The sequence below is a fragment of the Artemia franciscana genome, chromosome 19 (genome assembly GCF_032884065.1).
Source record: "Artemia franciscana chromosome 19, ASM3288406v1, whole genome shotgun sequence".
In the NCBI taxonomy this organism is placed as follows: Eukaryota; Metazoa; Arthropoda; class Branchiopoda; order Anostraca; family Artemiidae; genus Artemia; species Artemia franciscana.
In genome coordinates, this window is record NC_088881.1 from 612,553 (window position 1) to 634,593 (window position 22,041).

A 22,041-nucleotide genomic window follows, 5' to 3' on the forward strand; every position below is an offset into this window, starting at 1 on the left:
CCCTTCCCACGCTCATCTTTTCCGCAGAGTAGTCGGATCACAATTCTGAGATAGCCATTTTATTCAACATAGTCTAAAATCCTTAAAACTATGCCTTTGGGGACGATTTACTCCCCCAAAGTCCCCGTGGGAGGGGCTGCAATTTGTAAATTTTGACCAGTGTTTGCATATATTAATGGTTATTGGGAAATGTAGAGACGTTTTTAGGGGAATTTTTTGGTTGGGAGGGGGGGGGGAGAAGAAGGGGCTATGTGATGGAAATTTTCCAGGGAGGAATTTTTCATGGGGGAAGAAGATTTCCATAAAGGGGGCGCGGCATTTTCTAGCATTATTTACAAAAACAATGAGAAAATAAATATAAAAAAGTTTTTTTTTAAACTGGAAGTATGGAGTAGCATTAAAACTTAAAACGAACAGAAAATATTACGCATATAAGGGGTTCACCTCCTCCTAATACCTCACTCTTTACGCTAAAGGATTTTTAGTAATTTCAACTATTTATTCAACAGCCTTTGTGATTTAGGGGACAAAATTTTAAGCTTTAATGCAAAGGGTTATTGACGAGTGGGCGAACCTTCTCATAAACGTAATAAAGACATACGAACATAGAAGTTTGTTACGTAAGCTAATTCGTAAGTTACGTATATCTTTTACTAATGAAAACGTTCGTAAAAACTAAAAGCTCTAGTTGCTTTTTTAAGTACCCGAAAAATTGGAGAGCAACTGGGCCTCCTTCCCCTCCTATTTTAGCAAAATCATTCGATCAAAACTATGGGAAAGCCATTTAGCCAAATAAATAAATATGCAAATTTCGCTTTAATTATTCTGCGGAGAGCCGAAATCAAAACATGGATTAACTAAAAAACATTCAGAAATTAAATAAAAAAAACAAGTTTTTTTTTAACTGAAAGTAAGGAGCGACATTAAAACTTAAAACGAACAGAAATTACCCCGTATATGAAAGGGGCTGCTCCTTCTTCAACGTCCTGCTCTTTACGCTAAAGTTTTCCTGTTTTAAAAAGTAGAGTTGAGAGAAAGAATCAAACTTTAGTTCAAAGAGCAAGGCGTTGAAAAAGGAGCAGCCCCTTTCATATACGGGGTAATTTCTGTTCGTTTTAAGTTTTAAAGTCGCTCCTTACTTTCAGTTAAAAAAAACTTGTTTGTTTTATTTAATTCAAAGTGAAGAGAGACCCTGCTGTTTGTTACTTAGTCCTTGAATATATTGGAAATCCTTTCTTTTTTTTCCATATGAAAAAACGAAGAAACACTGTATAAAATTTACAAAAATTAATGGTGAAAAAGTCAATGGGTGGACACCATAATTAATTTAAAGTGCCCAAGCTGGATCCAAGTCCCCATGCATCCTTATCAAAAATAGTTCGTAATTAAAAACTGCTGAAATTTAAATTGAACCAATATTCGATAAAATGGCTGAAGCGACCATTTTTGGCCTCAGGCGGCTTGGTTCTTCGGTGAGTTGTTGATAGTGGTAATGACTAAGGCCCCCCCTATGATTGTTAGAGAGAAAATAATTGGCAAAGTCAGTAGAACGGTCACTGGTTTCTCAGAAATTAAAATTTCGACTTTTCAGTCAAATTGATAAGAGAGTGAGAAACCCCTGATTTTCTTTTCTCAAAAAGGCAAACTTGCATTTAACGATCTAGAGGCGTGCATATGAAAATGAAATGGGGCATTCCTATTTTCAAAAATAATTCAGAAACTTGATTCACTGCTGTGAAAAAAGTATTGTCAAGCTGCATTTGTTTAAGAAATTAGAGTTTCTGAGTGGCATTCAAAGCAACTGGATTTATGTCAAAAGAGATTAATAAAATGTTATATTTTAAAGGAATTCATATTTACCTAGCTAGAAAGCTGCCTTGGTCATGTAGGAGGTGCTCCCAGGGTGAGGCCTTTCCATTACACTTCTGATTGGCTGATCCCTGTGATTACCCCAAATGGGGGCAACTCAACAGCGAAATTTTTGGTAATAGGGGACTGGGTTCCCGCGGAGCTCTACATAATATGAATAGGTTTCTTTTTTTGAGCCCGCACTATGTTGCAATTTTGTGAATTGAAAGGAAAAAGCATGCAAATTGATAATGTTTAAACCAAGTAAATTAGAATATCTCTTAAATAAACACATTTTCTTTTTAAAAATACTCCGTAATTATCAAATACTGATTTTTAAATTGAACTAGGAATCGAATCAAATTGCTGAAATTTAAATTAAGTCACAAAGGCTAATCTTAAAAAGTGAAATGCTCTTGGTCACCACACATTTCATCAAGTCAATTGCATTGGCAACATATTAGACTAAGAATTCCTTCACTACCGCTAAGCTTCTTGGAATATTTTAATAGGGGGGCCTTTGGCTACAGCAATTGATCGACCATTCAGCTACATTACAATTATTTTTGGGCCTGATTACTGAATATTTATGTTATTTTCTATGGATATAGTTTTAGTAGCATGTCATTAAAGTTGCCCATGAATTGCTATTCATTGAATATGTTTTCGCATCATAGGATTTTTGGCCGGATTTTGGCCCAAAAATCTTGTGATGCGGCTAAATGTGGCTGGCTAAATGTTTGTTGTTATCTTTTGCAGATTACGTCCAAGGGAAGCTACTTTTAAGCAGGTAAGGGATGCTCGAAGTCACTCTTGGTTTGGTGAAATAGCGTGCCAAGTCTTAAGTGCTCTTGAGTCTATATTATCTTAGGGCCCTCATTCCTCCCTCGTTTAGGAACCGTATTTCCATTCCAGTTTAGGGGTTCCTCTAAAATGAGGCAGTTTTGAGATCTTACTGGGGCAAATCCTTTCATTTGGGTATTCTATTGGTTCTTTAGCAGACTTTTCCTGCAGAACCGTCCTAAATTTTACAGAAATCTATTTTGTCTCCAGAGGGAGAAGACTTTGTGATTGATGGGCCAATGGGCCTGTACGAGATTGGATGGAAACAATTCTTGTATGTATTTCTCTTGTATTTATTTCTTAAGCCCTTAGATGGTGTAAAAGCGAGCCAAGTCCAAACTACATTTAGTTCTCTTTTGTTTCGTCTTAAAAAGTAACTATTTCTGGATTTGTTATCCTTAGAGCATAGCCACGTAATTTATTTAGGCTAAAAAGTAAAAGGCAAAGCATTGCTCAAGAAATCTGAACAAAACTAACTCAAATCCATACACACTATTACTGCTTAAAGTAATTCATCTTCTGCCCTTGAAAAATCAAAAGATACCACCATCTTGGAATGCAACTTTCCTCGTACTACTTTGTTTCTACTAAGTCCTTCTAGGTCGACTCCATCTTATAGGACTTTTTTTCATTTCTTTTGCTTTTCTACAGCGGCGTAACTTCGTCAAAATAAAACTTGAAGGGGATGGGGGAGCAAAGATGGAACCCTTTATCCAAAATAAAGTGAAAATAGCAGTAAAAACTAAAAAGAAGTCATTTGGTACCACAGAGGCACTATTTAGTTCTCTAAAAGAACTATAAATTTACTTTACTTTCGGCCTTTTGGCTAAGATCAAAGTGTAGTATCAGTTCTTATCAGCTTAATATTTGATACGGCCCCTACATGGGGCCCAGAATTATTTTTGGAAACCGGAGGGATGTCGGGGCTTGCTCTGCTCTCTTCACGCGTTGGCCCGGTATTGCAGTACCTCCGGGATCGACGCACCCCTTTCGAAGGGAAACCAAAGTCCATGAACCCTAATCAATAATGTGTATAATACGTTTTCAAATAGTTCGTGGTAACGAACTGTAGTAAGGAGCGACCCGGCTCAATAGTAACCAAAACTCTAAAAAACGGAATTTTGATACCAATAGTTACATCAAAAGAATCGCATTTTAATGCTGATTTTAAATATATAAGTTTTATCAAGTTTTGTCTTACCCATCAAAAGTTACGAGCCTGAAAAAATCTGCCCTATTTTAGAAAATAGGGTGAAACACCCCCTAAAAGCCATAGAATCCTAATGAAAACCACACATTCAGATTAAGCTTATCAGAGAACCCTATTGTACAAGTTCCAAGATCCCATCTACAAAAATGTGGAATTTTGTATTTTTTGCCAGAAGACAAATCACGGATGCGTGTTTTTTTGTTGGTTTGTTTTTTTGTTTTTTTTTTGTTTTTTTTTCCAGGGGTGATCGTATCGACCCAGTGGTCCTAGAATTTTGAGAGAGAGCTCATTCGAACGGAAATGAAAAGTTCTAGTGCCCTTTTTAAGTGACCAAGAAAATCGTAGGGCACCTAGAGAGAATAAATATGAAAAAGTTTTTTTCAATTGGAAGTATGGAGTAGCATTAAAACTTAAAACGAACAGAAAATATTACGCATATAAGGGGTTCACCTCCTCCTAATACCTCACTCTTTACGCTAAAGGATTTTTAGTAATTTCAACTATTTATTCAACAGCCTTTGTGATTCAGGGGACAAAATTTAAGCTTTAATGCAAAGAGTTATTGACGCGTGGGCGAACCTTCTCATAAACGTAATAAAGACATACGAACATAGAAGTTTGTTACGTAAGCTAATTCGTAAGTTACGTATATCTTTTACTAATGAAAACGTTCGTAAAAACTAAAAGTTCTAGTTGCCTTTTTAAGTACCAGAAAAATTGGAGAGCAACTGGGCCTCCTTCCCCTCCTATTTTAGCAAAATCATTCGATCAAAACTATGGGAAAGCCATTTAGCCAAATAAATAAATATGCAAATTTCGCTTTAATTATTCTGCGGAGAGCCGAAATCAAAACATGGATTAACTAAAAAACATTCAGAAATTAAATAAAAAAAACAAGTTTTTTTTTAACTGAAAGTAAGGAGCGACATTAAAACTTAAAAGGAACAGAAATTACCCCGTATATGAAAGGGGCTGCTCCTTCTTCAACGTCCTGCTCTTTACGCTAAAGTTTTCCTGTTTTAAAAAGTAGAGTTGAGAGAAAGAATCAAACTTTAGTGCAAAGAGCAAGGCGTTGAAAAAGGAGCAGCTCCTTTCATATACGGGGTAATTTCTGTTCGTTTTAAGTTTTAAAGTCGCTCCTTACTTTCAGTTAAAAAAAAACCTTGTTTGTTTTATTTAATTCAAAGTGAAGAGAGACCCTGCCGTTTGTTACTTAGTCCTCGAATATATTGGAAATCCTTTCTTTTTTTTCCATATGAAAAAACGAAGAAACACTGTATAAAATTTACAAAAATTAATGGTGAAAAAGCCAATGGGTGGACACCATAATTAATTTAAAGTGCCCAAGCTGGATCCAAGTCCCCATGCATCTTTATCGAAAATAGTTCGTAATTATAAACTGCTGAAATTTAAATTGAGCCAATATTCGATAAAATGGCTGAAGCGATTGTTTTTGGCCTCAGGCGGCTTGGTACTGCGGTGAGTTGTTGATAGTAGTAATGACTAGAGCCCCTCCCCCCCTCTATGATTGTTAGAGAGAAAATAATTGGCAAAGTCAGTAGAATGGTCACTGGGTTCTCAGAAATTAGAGTTTCAACTTTTCAGTCAAATTGATAAGAGAGTGAGAAACTCCTGATTTTCTTTTCTCAAAAAGGTAAACTTGCATTTAAACGATCTAGAGGCTTGCATATGAAAATGAAATGGGGCATTCCTATTTTCAAAAACAATTCAGAGACTTGATTCACAGCTGTGAAAAAAGTTTTGTAAAGCTGCATCTGTTTAATGAATTAGAGTTTCTGAGTGGCATTCAAAGCGACCGGATTTATGTCGAAAGACATTAGTGAAATGTTATTACAATTCATACTTACCTGGCTGGAGAGCTGCCTTACTCATGATGGAGGCGCTCCCAGGGTGAGGCTTATTGGCTGATCCCTGTGATTACTCCAAATAGGGGGTAACTCAACAGCGTATTTTTTAGTAGTGGGGGATTGCGTTCACGCGGACCCCTCTTCACACATTGAATAGGTTTCTTCTTTTGAGCTTGTACTATGTTGTAATTTTGTGAATTGAAAGGAAAAAATATGCAAATTGACAATATTTAAATCAAGTAATTTAGAACATCTCTTAAATAAACACATTTTGTTTTTCTTAGTCTTGTATTAAAGCAAATGATGGGGTATCAATGACCAGTCGCCATAATTAAATTGCCTAAACTGATTGAATTCCTGATGCATTTTATTTTTGAAAATACTCCGTAATTATCAAATACTGACAGGCACGCCCATTACCGTTTTACCGGAGAAGGCACGCCCGATTTACCGTTTCATGAGCGATCCCTTCTGTAAAGCATATTTATATTTTCTGTCATTCACGCTGAAAAAGAACAATGTGCTCAATCTAAAGTTTCTGAGCAGAGCAATTCGCGCTCACAGTATTCTGAATAGCACCAGAACTACATTTTACCTCGCTATTGAAGTGCTTTGTGAAGCTCGGTGTAACAGAAAGGGGTGTACATGAGGTAGTTTAAAAACCGAGCTCAGCAGGGTTATTGCTAAGAGGTTCCATTCTCCCGACTACCCCTATCAGTGTCAGTGTTCTTATATCGATTACCCTGGAACAGAACCAAGACACTCCACTGTTCTAAAATCCTGTAAACCACTGCTTCAAGAGACAGCCATCGTGTTGCATTGATGGACAGTAGCCTGTGTTTGGCAATATTTGTAAACTCTTGAAACTTTTTATACTCCTTGATCGGTTTTGAACTTAAACCAATATAGTTGACTATGTCTCTACTAAATCTTCCAAGCTTTCAGGTAAGAGTTTTGAAGAATGAGAAAAGCACAGAGCCAAGGAGTGACTAGAACAGCCTAAGGTAAACAGGTGAGGCACCTATTTTTTGAGTATATAATAATTGTTTCCAACACAAATTTTGGCAATAAGTTACAAACTTATTATTTATTGCCAATAGCTTATTTTTCTTCCTAAAAATACATGGCTTGCAGAAACCATGTAAAAGTTAGCTTTTCAAACATGAAAAGATTTTATAGAAAGCTCTCCAGGTAGTATTTTCTAGCTTTTCAAGTCATTTTTAAGGGTCAAGCACCCTTTTGAGCTAACTATTTCCAGGTATGATCGCAATTCGCAGGTTCAGTATGACTGGAAACGGCTTTCAAATTGCTTCAAACAAATGTGTCATGGCAGCAGAGGACCTCAAAATAAGCATGTTTTATCAGTTGGCACCAGGACTACAAGCTATCTTGATTCCCTACGTTTGAACCATTTTTCCATGCGCATTACAATAACAGGCTTAGCATGGGTTTTACCTGTATTGGGAGGAAACACCCATTAGAAAGACAAAGTCAAATTTTTTTGGAGGACTTAAAACCGCGCGGTTGCTGTCCATATATTAGAAAAAAACATGGAAAACTTCATGATTCAGTCCCCCCCTCCCCCGTGACGACTTAACATAAGCCTACCATCGGGTGCTGTATATCCTTTTGTGTCAAATTTTCACCGATTTTGAGCAAAAACCATGCATCCTTGTGCTTCGAACACATCTCTGACTGTATTTAAAACTGTCATTAAAAATAAATTACTGACTGCCGAATCGATTCCTCAATAAAAACGAAACTTGTTGGTTGTATCCACGCTTTAGACTTTCAATGCTTCACGCCATATAAGGATATTAACCAAAACGTCGAAAGGACTGAAACTGAAGCCAGAGTGTTAAAAGTATCAATTCAGACAGAGAAAAATGTTAGAATTTTGTTCAACAATATGAAACTTCGGCACAAAAATCATTTTTTTCATATTTCTGGATAATTTCAAAACCTCAAGCTACCCAATTAATTAACTCAATTCCGTTTATATAAAACTAAGTAAATTTAATTCATTTGGCAGCATAGTTAGGGTTGGTACTAAATGTTTAGAGTTGACACCATGGAACTTGCAGATAATCTAGTTTGTTACTGTTGAAATCGGTAGGAAAAGCCGGTTTTTGCCGAAGCTTAGTATTATCCAAAAAAAACAGGTCTTGAACCATTTTCTAGGGTCATGCATTCTTTGTGACTATTTATATAGGTCAAACCATTGAGCACGTTGCCTAACTTTGAGGCATCGCTTAGTAATTATGATAGTAGTGAAAGCAATACCCAGGGTGCTTAAGGGGTTCCTCAAAATGTCTCTCCAACTGGTAAAAACATAACAAATATGAATATAAAAAATGTATGCGTTTTTTGTGTAAACCTCACAAAAACCAAACACAAAACACCAAACACAAAAACTTTTTAACGCAGTACTTTAAAACTTTAGCGTAAAGAGCGGGGAGGGGTAAGTAGGGGGCAGCCCTTTCACACACGACTAATTTCTGTTTGTTAATGCCGCTCTTTACTTTCGTTTAAAATAAAAAAGATTTCTTTTTCATTTACTACACTATAAACTAATAGAATGTATAATGCTGGCAAGAGCGGCTGCTCTAAAATCATATAATGCCATAACATTACTGCATTTTAAAAGAATATGAGATTTTTTCTAGCAAAAATACTTTATTGTACCCTTTGTATCCCCTATAAGCGTCAGAATACTCTAGACACACTATTAACTAAGTTACGCTACGCTAATTGAAGCATTTCACGCGAAAGTTCTTTCATAGGATGATGTAAAAATCTACGAACCATAATCATCGTCTAAAATTATCGCAATCATCACAAGCAAATTTTTTTAAAAATTTTAAGCTCTACTAGCTGTTGGGGTGGCGCTTCGCACCCCCGCCAAGCCCCCCTTGCGCGTAAGTCGTTACGTGCCATATTAGTTACGCGCCATTGTAAATGTGTCCCTGTGTCCCACCTGTGAATATATATATATATATATATATATATATATATATATATATATATATATATATATATATATATATATATATATGTATATATATGTTTTTAACTACGTAAAACTTGCGAATATACAACATTCTTCGCTGTCCCACTGTCTGTGCATATAAATAGATTGTCAGGTTTACTTACTCTTGGACATGCAGCATATAATTGTCCACGACCAAAACAATCCGTATTTAGATCTATGCCTCATTATTCTAATGATTGCCCTTAAGTGTTGTTGTTTTTCAGTTAATTAAGGCTTTATGTGTAAAAAAGTCTTGGTACTTGAAAGAATAGGAGATAATTTAAGACAATAAGAAAGAAGTAAATAAAGTAAATAAACAAAACAAAGAGTAAGTTAAGCAAAGTCATAAAGTAAAAATAGGAAGAGAGATATAGAAAATAAGAAAGAAACAAGAAGAGATACTCTGTTTTTTAGACTTTTAATTCATATAGGGTGACGAAAGAAAGTAGGCAGAACTTTTATAGCTTTTTTGCATAATCTATGGAGAATTAAAATGTGTGGAAAAGGTATGCTGTGTAATTATGTAATAACTGTGTAATGTAATTATGTTAACTGTGTAATTATGTTATTAAAAGGTATGCGTGGAAATTATGTAGCTTCACTTGAAGCGAAATAAAATTGTTGGTCGCATTCAAAAGTGAAAATAAATGTCTGGGCTTATTCCGGACATCTCAGTGAAATGTCCGAAGTAACCCCTTAACAAGCGTCTGAAATAACCCCATTGTGTCCATATAGTTTTGAATACAGGTTCAGAGCAAACCAAATCAGATGGCAGAGTTTTAATGAATAAAATGTCCTAAAGAAGAATCAATTTTAAGGTAGTAAGCATAAAGTTTATTAAAAGTCTGTGCGCAATGAACTTATAAAAGAATTGAAAAATCAAGTGACTTACCTCATAAATTGCTGTTGTACTGTTTTTTTTTTTTTTTTCAGAAACGGTAAAACTATTTACTTTCTGAATGAGCCTCCATAGTACAAAAATAAAGGACGCTATTTCATGATTTTTTACACACCGATATATGGTTGTTCGAAGTAAATGGCTTGTCCAGATTAGCCCATTGTCCAAGGTAACCCCGGTCTCCCCTACAGGGCATAGGGTTGGAACAGTTGAGATGTTTGGAAGATAAATAGGATACATGTAATTTGGGCTATGTGTTTGCACATTAGGGGGGAAGGTTGGCAAGGGCCCCGGCAGTAGTGGTGGTTGGGTGACAGGGAATATATTTGAGCAACTCGATCTTCTCATCCTATACCACAAACTTCCTTCCCAGACAGGCTATTCTACTTCATCATCAATCCTCTGCTAGATAAAAAAAAGCATCACGTGACTAGTTGTCAAGCTTGCCACTCTTTCGCTTTTTTGCTTCTCAGTTTTTTTTTTTGTTTATCTAAGAATGTGACTGGTTTGCAAAAATACGTCATAAAATTAATCTAATTAATTAAAACATAATCTTTAAAACGGAACCATTGGTCCGTAGCCTCTCTTATTCCCTTCGGAACGCCAAAGCTACTGTCGAAAATATCTTATAAAAATAGCCTAATGGAAATGATTATGCAATCTCTAATAAAGCCCACTTTTTCGTAGAAAAAAAAATTACCTAGATAACTGTACAAATAAAAACAAAAAGAAAAAAATCATTGAAATAGATACGAAAAATGAAGACAAAATTAGGCAAAAGGAGAAAGCACCAGACAGATCACTTTCATGTATTTAAGCAATTAAATAGAAAAAAAAAGAAGTTTTTTCAACTGAAAGTAAGGAGCGACATTAAAACTTAAAACGAACAGAAATTACTTCGTATATGAAAGGGGCTGCTTCCTCATTTACGCCCCGCTCTTTACGCTAAAGTTTGACTATTCCTCTCAGCTCTTCTCTTTAAAAAAGTAAAAAACTTTAGCGTAAAGAGCGGGGCGTTGATGAGGAAGCAGCCCCTTTCATATACGAAGTAATTTCTGTTCGTTTTAAGTTTTAATGTCGCTCCTTACTTTCAGTTGAAAAAACTTTTTTTTCTATTTAATTTCTGAACGTTTTTAAATCAATACATGTTTTGATTTTGGCTCTCCGCAGAGGAATTTGCATATTTTTTTTTTTTTTTTTTTTTGTCTAAATGGCTTTCTCATAATTTTGATCGAATGATTTTGAGAAAAAAAGAGCGGGGAGGAAGCCTTGTTGCCTTCCAATTTTTTGGTTAATTAAATAGGCAACTAGAACTTCTATTTTTTTGCGAATCTTTTTATTAGTAAAAGATATACGTAACTTATAAATTAGCTTGCGTAAAGAATTTTTTATTCTCATGTTTTTATTACACATATGAGAGGGTTCGCCGCCTCGTCAGTACCTCTCTCTTTACACCAAATCTTAAATTTTGTCCCAATTCATTAAGAATGACCCCTGAATCACAAGAGCCGTAGAATAAATAGTTGACATTACTAAAAATACTTTAGCGTAAAGAGCGAGGTATTAGGAGGAGGTGAGCCCCTCATATGGGTAATAATTTCTGTTCGTTTTAGTTTTAATGCTGCTCCTTACTTCCAGCTGAAAAAAAACTTGTTCATATTTATTTTTTCATTGTTTTTTTTAAATAATGCTAGTAAATCCTGCGCTCCCTTCATGGAAATTTTCTTCCCCCATGACAAATTCCTCGATGAAAAGTTCCCCAAGTATATCCCGCTCTTCTCAACCCCTCCCCCCAACCAAAAAATCCTCCTGAAAACGCCTGTACACTTCCCAATAACCATTACTATAAGTAAGCACTGGTCAAAGTTTGTAACTTGTAGCCCCTCCCAAGGGGACTGTGGAGGAGTAAGTCGTCTCCAAAGACATAGTTGTAAGGTTTTTCGACTACGCTAAATAAAATGGCTATCTCAGAATTTTGATCCGTTGACTTAGGGAAAATAATTAGCGTGGGAGGGGGCCTAGCTGCCCTCCAATTTTTTTGGTCACTTAAAAAGGGCACTAGAACTTTTCATTTCCGTTAGAATGAGCCCTCTCGCAACATTCTAGGACACTTCTATAGTAGGTTTCTCTGATACGGTGAATCTGATGGTGTAATTTTCGTTAAGATTCTATGACTTTTAGGGGGTGTTTCCCCCTATTTTCTAAAATAACTCAAAAATTCTCAGGCTCGTAACTTTTGATACGTAAGACTAAACTTGATGAAACTTATATATTTAAAATCAGCATTAAAATGCGATACTTTTGATGTAGCTATTGGTATCAAAATTCCATTTTTTAGAGTTTTGGTTTCTATTGAGCCGGGTCGCTCCTCACTACAGTTCGTTACCACAAACAGTTAGATAAGTGTGACTTAGTTCCAATTTTTCAGCTTTTGTAATTCACGCATGTATCCTAAACATTTTATTTTTTGAACGTATGAAGCAGCATTTTGATCTGCGTCATCAATGTTGCAACATAAATGTTTCAGCTTTTAAACTTCTATAATATGTGTTTTATATCTTTTTAACTCCATTATTAATCAATAAATCGTTATAATATAAATAAAATAAGATTTTATACTGTACAATTGTGATTAAATATTTTTTAACAATTTTTAAAAGAAAAGTACTGAAAATCAAACATTAAATAAGTTGAGAATGATTGTACCTCAAATTAATTATATATTGCTCTTCAATATTGCTACAATAATAAAACTTGAAATAGAAACTTATATAATTTTTGAAAGCTGAAAATTAAGGAGACGGTAACTCTGATTCTTAATTTCAGCTAAACAATTTGAATCGTCGGAGTAACAGAGAATGTTACACCTGTACTCCTATTATTAATCCCCTTAAAACCAGAATTGATAAGGAAACTTTATACATAGGTTTATAAGACGCACTGTTGCTATTCGTTATATAGCCCAGTACAAAGTGAGCGTGAAATTTAGTTTCTTCCAAAATTTTGTCTCAAAACTAATGCAAACCTATAAATTCAAGCATCTACAGAAACACATCATTTTTTTTTAACTAACTTTATAGTACTAAATAGCACCTCTGTGGTACCGAATGGCTTCTGTTAGTTTTTACCACCTTTTTCACTTGATTTTGGAAAAAAGGCTCCAAGTTTGGATTTTGACGAAATTACGCCACTGTAGAAAAGCATAAGAAATGGAAAAGTCCTATAATAAGGACTCGAGCTAGAAGGATGGTAGAAACCAAGTAGTACGAGGAAAGTTGAATTCCAATATGGTGGTATCTTTTGATTTTTCAAGGGCAGAATACCAATCGCCTTAGGCAGTAATAGTGTGTATTGATTTGAGTTACCTTTGTTCAGATTTCTTGAGCAATGCTTTGCCTTTTACTTTTTAGCCTAAATAAAATAAGTGGCTATGCTCTAAGGATAACAAATCCAGAAATAGTTACTTTCTAAGACGAAACAAAAGAGAACTAAATGTAGCCTGGACTTGGCTCGCTTTTACACCATCTAAGGGCTTAAGAAATAAATACAAGAATTGTTTCCATCCAATCTTGTGCAGGCCCATTGGCCCATCAATCACAAAGTCTTCTCCCTCTGATGACAAAATAGATTTCTATAAAATTTAGGACGGTTCTGCAGGAAAAGCTTGCTAAAAAACCAATAGAATACCCAAATGAAAGGATTTGTCCCGGTAAGATCTCAAAACTGCCTCATTTTAGAGGAGCCCCTAAACTGGAATGGAAATACGGTTCCTAAACGAGGGAGGAATGAGGGCCCTAAGATAATATAGACTCAAGAGCACCTAGGACTTGGCACGCTATTGCACCAAACCAAGAGTGCCTTCGAGCATCCCTTACCCGCTTAAAAGTAGCTTCCCTTAGATGTAATCTGCAAAAGATAACAACAAACATTTAGCCAGCCACATTTAGCCAGTCAAATTTACCCAAACATTTAGCCGCATCACATGATTTTTGGGCCAAAATCCGGCCCAAAAATCATATGATGCGAAAACATATTCAAAAACATATTCAATGAATAGCAATTCATGGGCAACTTTAATGACATGCTACTAAAACTATATCCACAGAACATAACATAAATATTCAGTAATCAGGCCCAAAAATAATTGTAATGTAGCTCAATGGTCGATCAATTGCTGTAGCCAAAGGCCCCTCTATTAAAATATTCCAAGAAGCTTAGCGGTAGTGAAGGAATTCTTAGTCTAATATGTTGTCAATGCAATTGACTTGATGAAATGTGTGGTGACCAAGAGCATTTCACTTTTTAAGACTAGCCTTTGTGACTTAATTTAAATTTCAGCAATTTGATTCGATTCCTAGTTCAATTTAAAAATCAGTATTTGATAATTACGGAGTATTTTCAAAAACAAAATGCAGCAGGAATTCAATCAGTTTAGGCAATTTAATTTAATTATGGCGACTGGTCATTGATACCCCACCATTTGTTTTAATACAATACTAAGAAAAAACGAAATGTGTTTATTTAAGAGATGTTCTAATTTACTTGGTTTAAACATTATCAATTTGCATACTTTTTCCTATCAATTCACAAAATTGCAACATAGTGCGGGCTCAAAGGAAGAAACCTATTCAATGTATGGACAAAGGTCCGTGGGAACTCAGTCCCCTATTACCAAAAATTTAGGGTATTGCACTACCTTCGGGATCGGCGCACCCCTTTCGACGGGAAACCAAAGTCCATGAACCCTAGCCAATAGTGGGTACAATAGGTTATTCAAAGTGAAGAGAGACCCTGCCGCTAGTTACTTAGTCCTTGAATACATTGAAAATCATTTTTTTTTTGCATATGAAAAAAAGAAGAAACACTGTCTAGAAGAAACAAAGTCTAGGCCCCTTCCCACGCTCATCTTTTCCCCAGAGTAGTCGGATCAAAATTCTGAGATAGCCATTTTATTCAACATAGTCTAAAACCACTGAGGCACTATTTAGTACTCTAAAAGAACTATAAATTTACTTTACTTTCGGCCTTTTGGCTAAGATCAAAGTGTAGTATCTGTTCTTATCAGCTTAATATTTGATACGGCCCCTACATGGGGCCCAGAATTATTTTTGGAAACCGGAGGGATGTCGGGGCTTGCTCCGGTCCCTTCACGCGTTGGTCCGGTATTGCAGTACCTCCGGGATTGACGCACCCTTTCGAAGGGAAACCAAAGTCCATAAACCCGAATCAATAATGTGTATAATACGTTTTCAAACAGTTCGTGGTAACGAACTGTAGTAAGGAGCGACCCGGCTCAATAGTAACCAAAACTCTAAAAAATGGAATTTTGATACCAATAGTTATATCAAAAGAATCGCATTTTAATGCTGATTTTAAATATATAAGTTTCATCAAGTTTTGTCTTACCCATCAAAAGTTACGAGCCTGAGAAAATCTGCCCTATTTTAGAAAATAGGGTGAAACACCCCCTAAAAGCCATAGAATCCTAATGAAAACCACACATTCAGATTAAGCTTATCAGAGAACCCTATTGTACAAGTTCCAAGATCCCATCTACAAAAATGTGGAATTTTGTATTTTTTGCCAGAAGACAAATCACGGATGCGTGTTTTTTTGTTTGTTTGTTTGTTTTTTTTTTTGTTTTTTTTTCCAGGGGTGATCGTATCGACCCAGGGGTCCTAGAATTTTGAGAGAGGGCTCATTCGAACGGAAATGAAAAGTTCTAGTGCCCTTTTTAAGTGACCAAGAAAATCGTAGGGCACATAGGCCCCTTCCCACGCTCATCTTTTCCCCAGAGTAGTCGGATCACAATTCTGAGATAGCCATTTTATTCAACATAGTCTAAAATCCTTATAACTATGCCTTTGGGGACGATTTACTCCCCCACAGTCCCTGTGGGAGGGGCTGCAATTTGCAAATTTTGACCAGTGTTTGCATATATTAATGGTTATTGGGAAACGTAGAGACGTTTTCAGGGGAATTTTTTGGTTGGGAGGGGGAGGGGGGAGAAGAAGGGGTTATGTGGTGGAAATTTTCCATCGAGGAATTTTTCGTGGGGGAAGAAGATTTCCATAAAGGGGGCGCCGCATTTTCTAGCATTATTTAAAAAAACAATGAGAAAATAAATATGAAAAAGTTTTTTTCAACTGGAAGTATGGAGTAGCATTAAAACTTAAAACGAACAGAAAATATTACGCATATAAGGGGTTCACCTCCTCCTAATACCTCACTCTTTACGCTAAAGGATTTTTAGTAATTTCAACTATTTATTCAACAGCCTTTGTGATTCAGGGGACAAAATTTAAGCTTTAATGCAAAGAGTTATTGACGCGTGGGCGAACCTTCTCATAAACGTAATAAAGACATACGAACATAGAAGTTTGTTACGTAAGCTAATTCGTAAGTTACGTATATCTTTTACTAATGAAAACGTTCGTAAAAACTAAAAGTTCTAGTTGCCTTTTTAAGTACCCGAAAAATCGGAGAGCAACTGGGCCTCCTTCCCCTCCTATTTTAGCAAAATCATTCGATCAAAACTATGGGAAAGCCATTTAGCCAAATAAATAAATATGCAAATTTCGCTGCGGAGAGCCGAAATCAAAACATGGATTAACTAAAAAACATTCAGAAATTAAATAAAAAAAACAAGTTTTTTTTAACTGAAAGTAAGGAGCGACATTAAAACTTAAAACGAACAGAAATTACCCCGTATATGAAAGGGGCTGCTCCTTCTTCAACGCCCTGCGCTTTACGCTAAAGTTTTACTGTTTTAAAAAGTAGAGTTGAGAGAAAGAATCAAACTTTAGTGCAAAGAGCAAGGCGTTGAAAAAGGAGCAGCCCCTTTCATTTACGGGGTAATTTCTGTTCGTTTTAAGTTTTAAAGTCGCTCCTTACTTTCAGTTAAAAAAAACCTTGTTTGTTTTATTTAATTCAAAGTGAAGAGAGACCCTGCTGTTTGTTACTTAGTCCTCGAATATATTGGAAATCCTTTCTTTTTTTTCCATATGAAAAAACGAAGAAACACTGTATAAAATTTACAAAAATTAATGGTGAAAAAGCCAATGGGTGGACACCATAATTAATTTAAAGTGCCCAAGCTGGATCCAAGTCCCCATGCATCTTTATCGAAAATAGTTCGTAATTATAAACTGCTGAAATTTAAATTGAGCCAATATTGGATAAAATGGCTGAAGCGATTGTTTTTGGCCTCAGGCGGCTTGGTACTGCGGTGAGTTGTTGATAGTAGTAATGACTAGAGCCCCTCCCCCCCTCTATGATTGTTAGAGAGAAAATAATTGGCAAAGTCAGTAGACTGGTCACTGGGTTCTCAGAAATTAGAGTTTCAAGTTTTCAGTCAAATTGATAAGAGAATGAGAAACTCCTGATTTTCTTTTCTCAAAAAGGTAAACTTGCATTTAAACGATCTAGAGGCTTGCATATGAAAATGAAATGGGGCATTCCTATTTTCAAAAACAATTCAGAGACTTGATTCACAGCTGTGAAAAAAGTTTTGTAAAGCTGCATCTGTTTAATGAATTAGAGTTTCTGAGTGGCATTCAAAGCAACCGGATTTATGTCGAAAGACATTAGTAAAATGTTAGTACAATTTATAATTACCTGGCTGGAGCTGCCCTAATCATGAAAGAGGCGCTCCCAGGGTGAGGCCTATTGGCTGACCCTTGTGATTACCCCAAATAGGGGGTAACTCAACAGCGTAATTTTTGGTAGTCGGGGTTTCGCGCGGACCCCTCTTCACACATTGAATAGGTTTCTTCCTTTGAACCTGTACTATGTTAGTTTTGTGATTGAAAGGAAAAAATATGCTAATTGATAATGCTTAAACCAAGTAATTTAGAACATCTCTTAAATAAACACATTTTGTTTTTCTTAGTCTTGTATTAAAGCAAATGATGGGGTATCAATGACCATTCGCCATAATTAAATTAAATTGCCTAAACTGATTGAATTCCTGATGCATTTTGTTTTTGAATTTACTCCGTAATTATCAAGTACTGATTTTTAAACTGAACTAGGAATCGAATCCAATTGCTGAAATTTAAATTAAGTCACAAAGGCTAGTCTTGAAAAGTGAAATGCCCTTGGTCACCACACATTTCACCAAGTCTATTGTATTGGCACTATATCAGACTAAGAATTCCTTCACTACCGCTAAGCTTCTTGGAATATTTTAATAGGGGGGCCTTTGGCTACAGCAATTAATCGACCATTCAGCTACATTACAATTATTTTTGGGCCTGATTACTCAATATTTATGTTATTTTCTGCGGATGTAGTTTTAGTAGTATGTCATTAAAGTTACCCATGAATTGTTGTTCATTGAATATGTTTTCGCATCATATGATTTTTTGGCCCGTATTTACTTGATTGAACATTGAATTTCTTATTGCTTTCGAACCTTGTTTAAAAAAAACCACGAGGATTTATTTTTATATACCCAAGTCAACCTTAGCAATTTTCATAGTTCTGGCCTCTCCTCATATCGAGTTAATCTTTCGCCTTTTACTAAAGATTACCGTGGGGAGGGGCACTTGATGAGTCTTAACAAATTTTTGAATGCCGAAAGGCAGACTAGTCTACACAATTGTTGTATGTTTTAATATTTCAAGATTACTTATCTAGATATTAATACTATTTAGATACTATCTTACTTATCAAGATATTAGGGTTGTCAGACAAGTAACCCTGGAAAATGCAAGATAATTGAAGTCATTTATGAACAAAAATCCAATCTTTTCAAAAATATAAAACAAATTGTGAACTTATGGGCAAATAGTAAAAAGGGACAGTAATTGTGAAATATGGCACAACTTTCAGGGGTGTCTAAATAAGCTATGTTTATAGGGAAGTAGACGTGATTAGTGTTGTTAGTCGCCTAGTTGCCTACAGCCCTTCAGCTGACAAGTGGCTTGCTAGATGTTTGTTGTTATCTTTTGCAGATTACATCCAGGGAAGCTACTTTTCAGCCGGTAAGGGATGCTCGAAGGCACTCTTGGTTTGGTGCAATAGTGTGCCAAGTCCTAGGCACCCTTGACTCCCAAATCTCTTAGGGCCCTCATTCCTCCCTCGTCTAGGAACCGTATTTCCATTCCAGTTTAGGGGATTCCTCTAAAATGAGGAGTTTGGAGATCTTACAGGGGCAAATCCTTTCATTTGGGGACTCCATTGGTTTCTAGACACAATACTCAGTCTGGCGGGAGAACACGATCCAAGAGACAATTCTCTGTGTGAAGGGAAAAGAGAATCAACAGGCGATTCTCCATGTGAAGGGAGACCAAGAAACGGATCTGTGAGGAAGGAGAAGCCTGGAGCCTAAATGCAAATATAACACAAAATCCCTGTGATTTACCTCCTCAAAGTTTTATCTTCGTTGATACATTCGGGGAGTCTGAAGAATGGCATTCTAACAGCTAAACTAATGATTCCTCGGTCTGAAATGACTGAAATACATTCTACAACATATTTTGGCACAAGGAATTGGTGTGGTCAGGACTGGCCCATTTTTCTTTTGCAGGCCTTCCTCCAGAACCGTCCTAAATTTTAAACAAGTCTATTTTGCCTCCAGAGGGAGAAGACTTTGTGATGGGCCAATGGGCCTGTACGAAATTGGAAGGGAAATGATTCTTGTATTTATTTGTTAAGCCCTTAGATGGTGTAAAAGCGATTCAAGTCCCAGCTACATTTAGTCCTCTTTTGTTTCGTCTTAAAAAGTAACTATTTCTGGATTTATTATCCTTAGAGCTTAGCCACGTAATTTACTTAGGCTAAAAAGTAAAAGGCAAAGCATTGCTCAAGAAATGTGAACAAAATTAACTCTTTCTACTAAGTCCTTCTAGCTCGACTTCATCTTATAGGACTCTAGTAACATATCAGACTAAGAATTCTTTCACTACCGCTAAGCTTCTTGGAATATTTTAATAGGGGGGCCTTTGTCTACAGCAATTGATCGACCATTCAGCTACATTACAATTATTTTCGGGCCTGATTACTGAATATTTATGGTATTTTCTGTGGATATAGTTTTAGTAGCATGTCATTAAAGTTGCCCATGAATTGCTATTCATTGAATATGTTTTCCCATCATAGGATTTTTGGGCCGGATTTTGGCCCAAAAATCCTGTGATGCGGCTAAATGTGGCTGGCTAAATATTTGTTGTTATCTTTTGCAGATTACGTCCAAGGGAAGCTACTATTAAGCGGGTAAGGGATGCTCGAAGTCACTCTTGGTTTGGTGCAATAGTTTTGAGATCTTACTAGGGCAAATCCTTTCATTTGGGTATTCTATTGGTTCTTTAGCAGGCTTTTCCTGCAGAACCGTCCAAAATTTTACAGAAATCTATTTTGTCTCCAGAGGGAGAAGACTTTGTGATTGATGGGCCAATGGGCCTGTACGAGATTGGATGGAAACAATTCTTGTATGTATTTCTCTTGTATTTCTTTCTTAAGCCCTTAGATGGTGTAAAAGCGAGCCAAGTCCAAACTACATTTAGTTCTCTTTTGTTTCGTCTTAAAAAGTAACTATTTCTGGATTTGTTATCCTTAGAGCATAGCCACGTAATTTATTTAGGCTAAAAAGTAAAAGGCAAAGCATTGCTCAAGAAATCTGAACAAAACTAACTCAAATCCATACACACTATTACTGCTTAAAGTAATTCATCTTCTGCCCTTGAAAATCAAAAGGTACCACCATCTTGGAATGCAACTTTCCTCGTACTACTTTGTTTCTACTAAGTCCTTCTAGGTCGACTCCATCTTATAGGACTTTTTTTCATTTCTTTTGCTTTTCTACAGCGGCGTAACTTCGTCAAAATACAAACTTGAAGGGGATGGGGGAGCAAAGATGGAACCCTTTATCCAAAATAAAGTGAAAATAGCAGTAAAAACTAAAAAGAAGTCATTTGGTACCACAGAGGCACTATTTAGTTCTCTAAAAGAACTATAAATTTACTTTACTTTCGGCCTTTTGGCTAAGATCAAAGTGTAGTATCAGTTCTTATCAGCTTAATATTTGATACGGCCCCTACATGGGGCCCAGAATTATTTTTGGAAACCGGAGGGATGTCGGGGCTTGCTCTGCTCCCTTCACGCGTTGGCCCGGTATTGCAGTACCTCCGGGATCGACGCACCCCTTTCGAAGGGAAACCAAAGTCCATGAACCCTAATCAATAATGTGTATAATACGTTTTCAAACAGTTCGTGGTAACGAACTGTAGTAAGGAGCGACCCGGCTCAATAGTAACCAAAACTCTAAAAAACGGAATTTTGATACCAATAGTTACATCAAAAGAATCGCATTTTAATGCTGATTTTAAATATATAAGTTTTATCAAGTTTTGTCTTACCCATCAAAAGTTACGAGCCTGAAAAAATCTGCCCTATTTTAGAAAATAGGGTGAAACACCCCCTAAAAGCCATAGAATCCTAATGAAAACCACACATTCAGATTAAGCTTATCAGAGAACCCTATTGTACAAGTTCCAAGATCCCATCTACAAAAATGTGGAATTTTGTATTTTTTGCCAGAAGACAAATCACGGATGCGTGTTTTTTTGTTGGTTTGTTTTTTTTTTTTTTTTTTGTTTTTTTTTCCAGGGGTGATCGTATCGACCCAGTGGTCCTAGAATTTTGAGAGAGAGCTCATTCGAACGGAAATGAAAAGTTCTAGTGCCCTTTTTAAGTGACCAAGAAAATCGTAGGGCACCTAGGCCCCTTCCCACGCTCATCTTTTCCCCAGAGTAGTCGGATCACAATTCTGAGATAGCCATTTTATTCAACATAGTCTAAAATCCTTATAACTATGCCTTTGGGGACGATTTACTCCCCCACAGTCCCCGTGGGAGGGGCTGCAATTTGTAAATTTTGACCAGTGTTTGCATATATTAATGGTTATTGGGAAACGTAGAGACGTTTTCAGGGGAATTTTTTGGTTGGGAGGGGGACGGGGGAGAAGAAGGGGTTATGTGGTGGAAATTTTCCATCGAGGAATTTTTCGTGGGGGAAGAAGATTTCCATAAAGGGGGCGCCGCATTTTCTAGCATTATTTAAAAAAACAATGAGAAAATAAATATGAAAAAGTTTTTTTCAATTGGAAGTATGGAGTAGCATTAAAACTTAAAACGAACAGAAAATATTACGCATATAAGGGGTTCACCTCCTCCTAATACCTCACTCTTTACGCTAAAGGATTTTTAGTAATTTCAACTATTTATTCAACAGCCTTTGTGATTCAGGGGACAAAATTTAAGCTTTAATGCAAAGAGTTATTGACGCGTGGGCGAACCTTCTCATAAACGTAATAAAGACATACGAACATAGAAGTTTGTTA

General features: G+C 36.2%; 5 non-coding genes and 2 pseudogenes across 5 annotated transcripts; all 7 read left to right on the top strand.

Moving 5' to 3' along the window:
• The first annotated feature begins 1,852 nt into the window (after positions 1-1,852).
• LOC136039697 (U1 spliceosomal RNA) lies at positions 1,853-2,016 on the top strand. The gene has a single exon (XR_010620519.1). It is a non-coding gene; the product is annotated as a U1 spliceosomal RNA (small nuclear RNA).
• Positions 2,017-3,497: 1,481 nt separating this feature from the next.
• LOC136039709 (U2 spliceosomal RNA) lies at positions 3,498-3,681 on the top strand. The gene has a single exon (XR_010620530.1). It is a non-coding gene; the product is annotated as a U2 spliceosomal RNA (small nuclear RNA).
• Positions 3,682-5,761: 2,080 nt separating this feature from the next.
• LOC136039689 (U1 spliceosomal RNA) lies at positions 5,762-5,910 on the top strand (annotated as a pseudogene).
• Positions 5,911-14,710: 8,800 nt separating this feature from the next.
• On the top strand, positions 14,711-14,894 carry LOC136039707 (U2 spliceosomal RNA). Its single transcript, XR_010620528.1, has one exon. It is a non-coding gene; the product is annotated as a U2 spliceosomal RNA (small nuclear RNA).
• Positions 14,895-17,307: 2,413 nt separating this feature from the next.
• Positions 17,308-17,449, top strand: LOC136039698 (U1 spliceosomal RNA; annotated as a pseudogene).
• Positions 17,450-18,178: 729 nt separating this feature from the next.
• LOC136039721 (U5 spliceosomal RNA) lies at positions 18,179-18,294 on the top strand. Its single transcript, XR_010620541.1, has one exon. It is a non-coding gene; the product is annotated as a U5 spliceosomal RNA (small nuclear RNA).
• A 2,369-nt stretch (positions 18,295-20,663) lies between these two features.
• On the top strand, positions 20,664-20,847 carry LOC136039708 (U2 spliceosomal RNA). The gene has a single exon (XR_010620529.1). It is a non-coding gene; the product is annotated as a U2 spliceosomal RNA (small nuclear RNA).
• Positions 20,848-22,041: the final 1,194 nt, after the last annotated feature.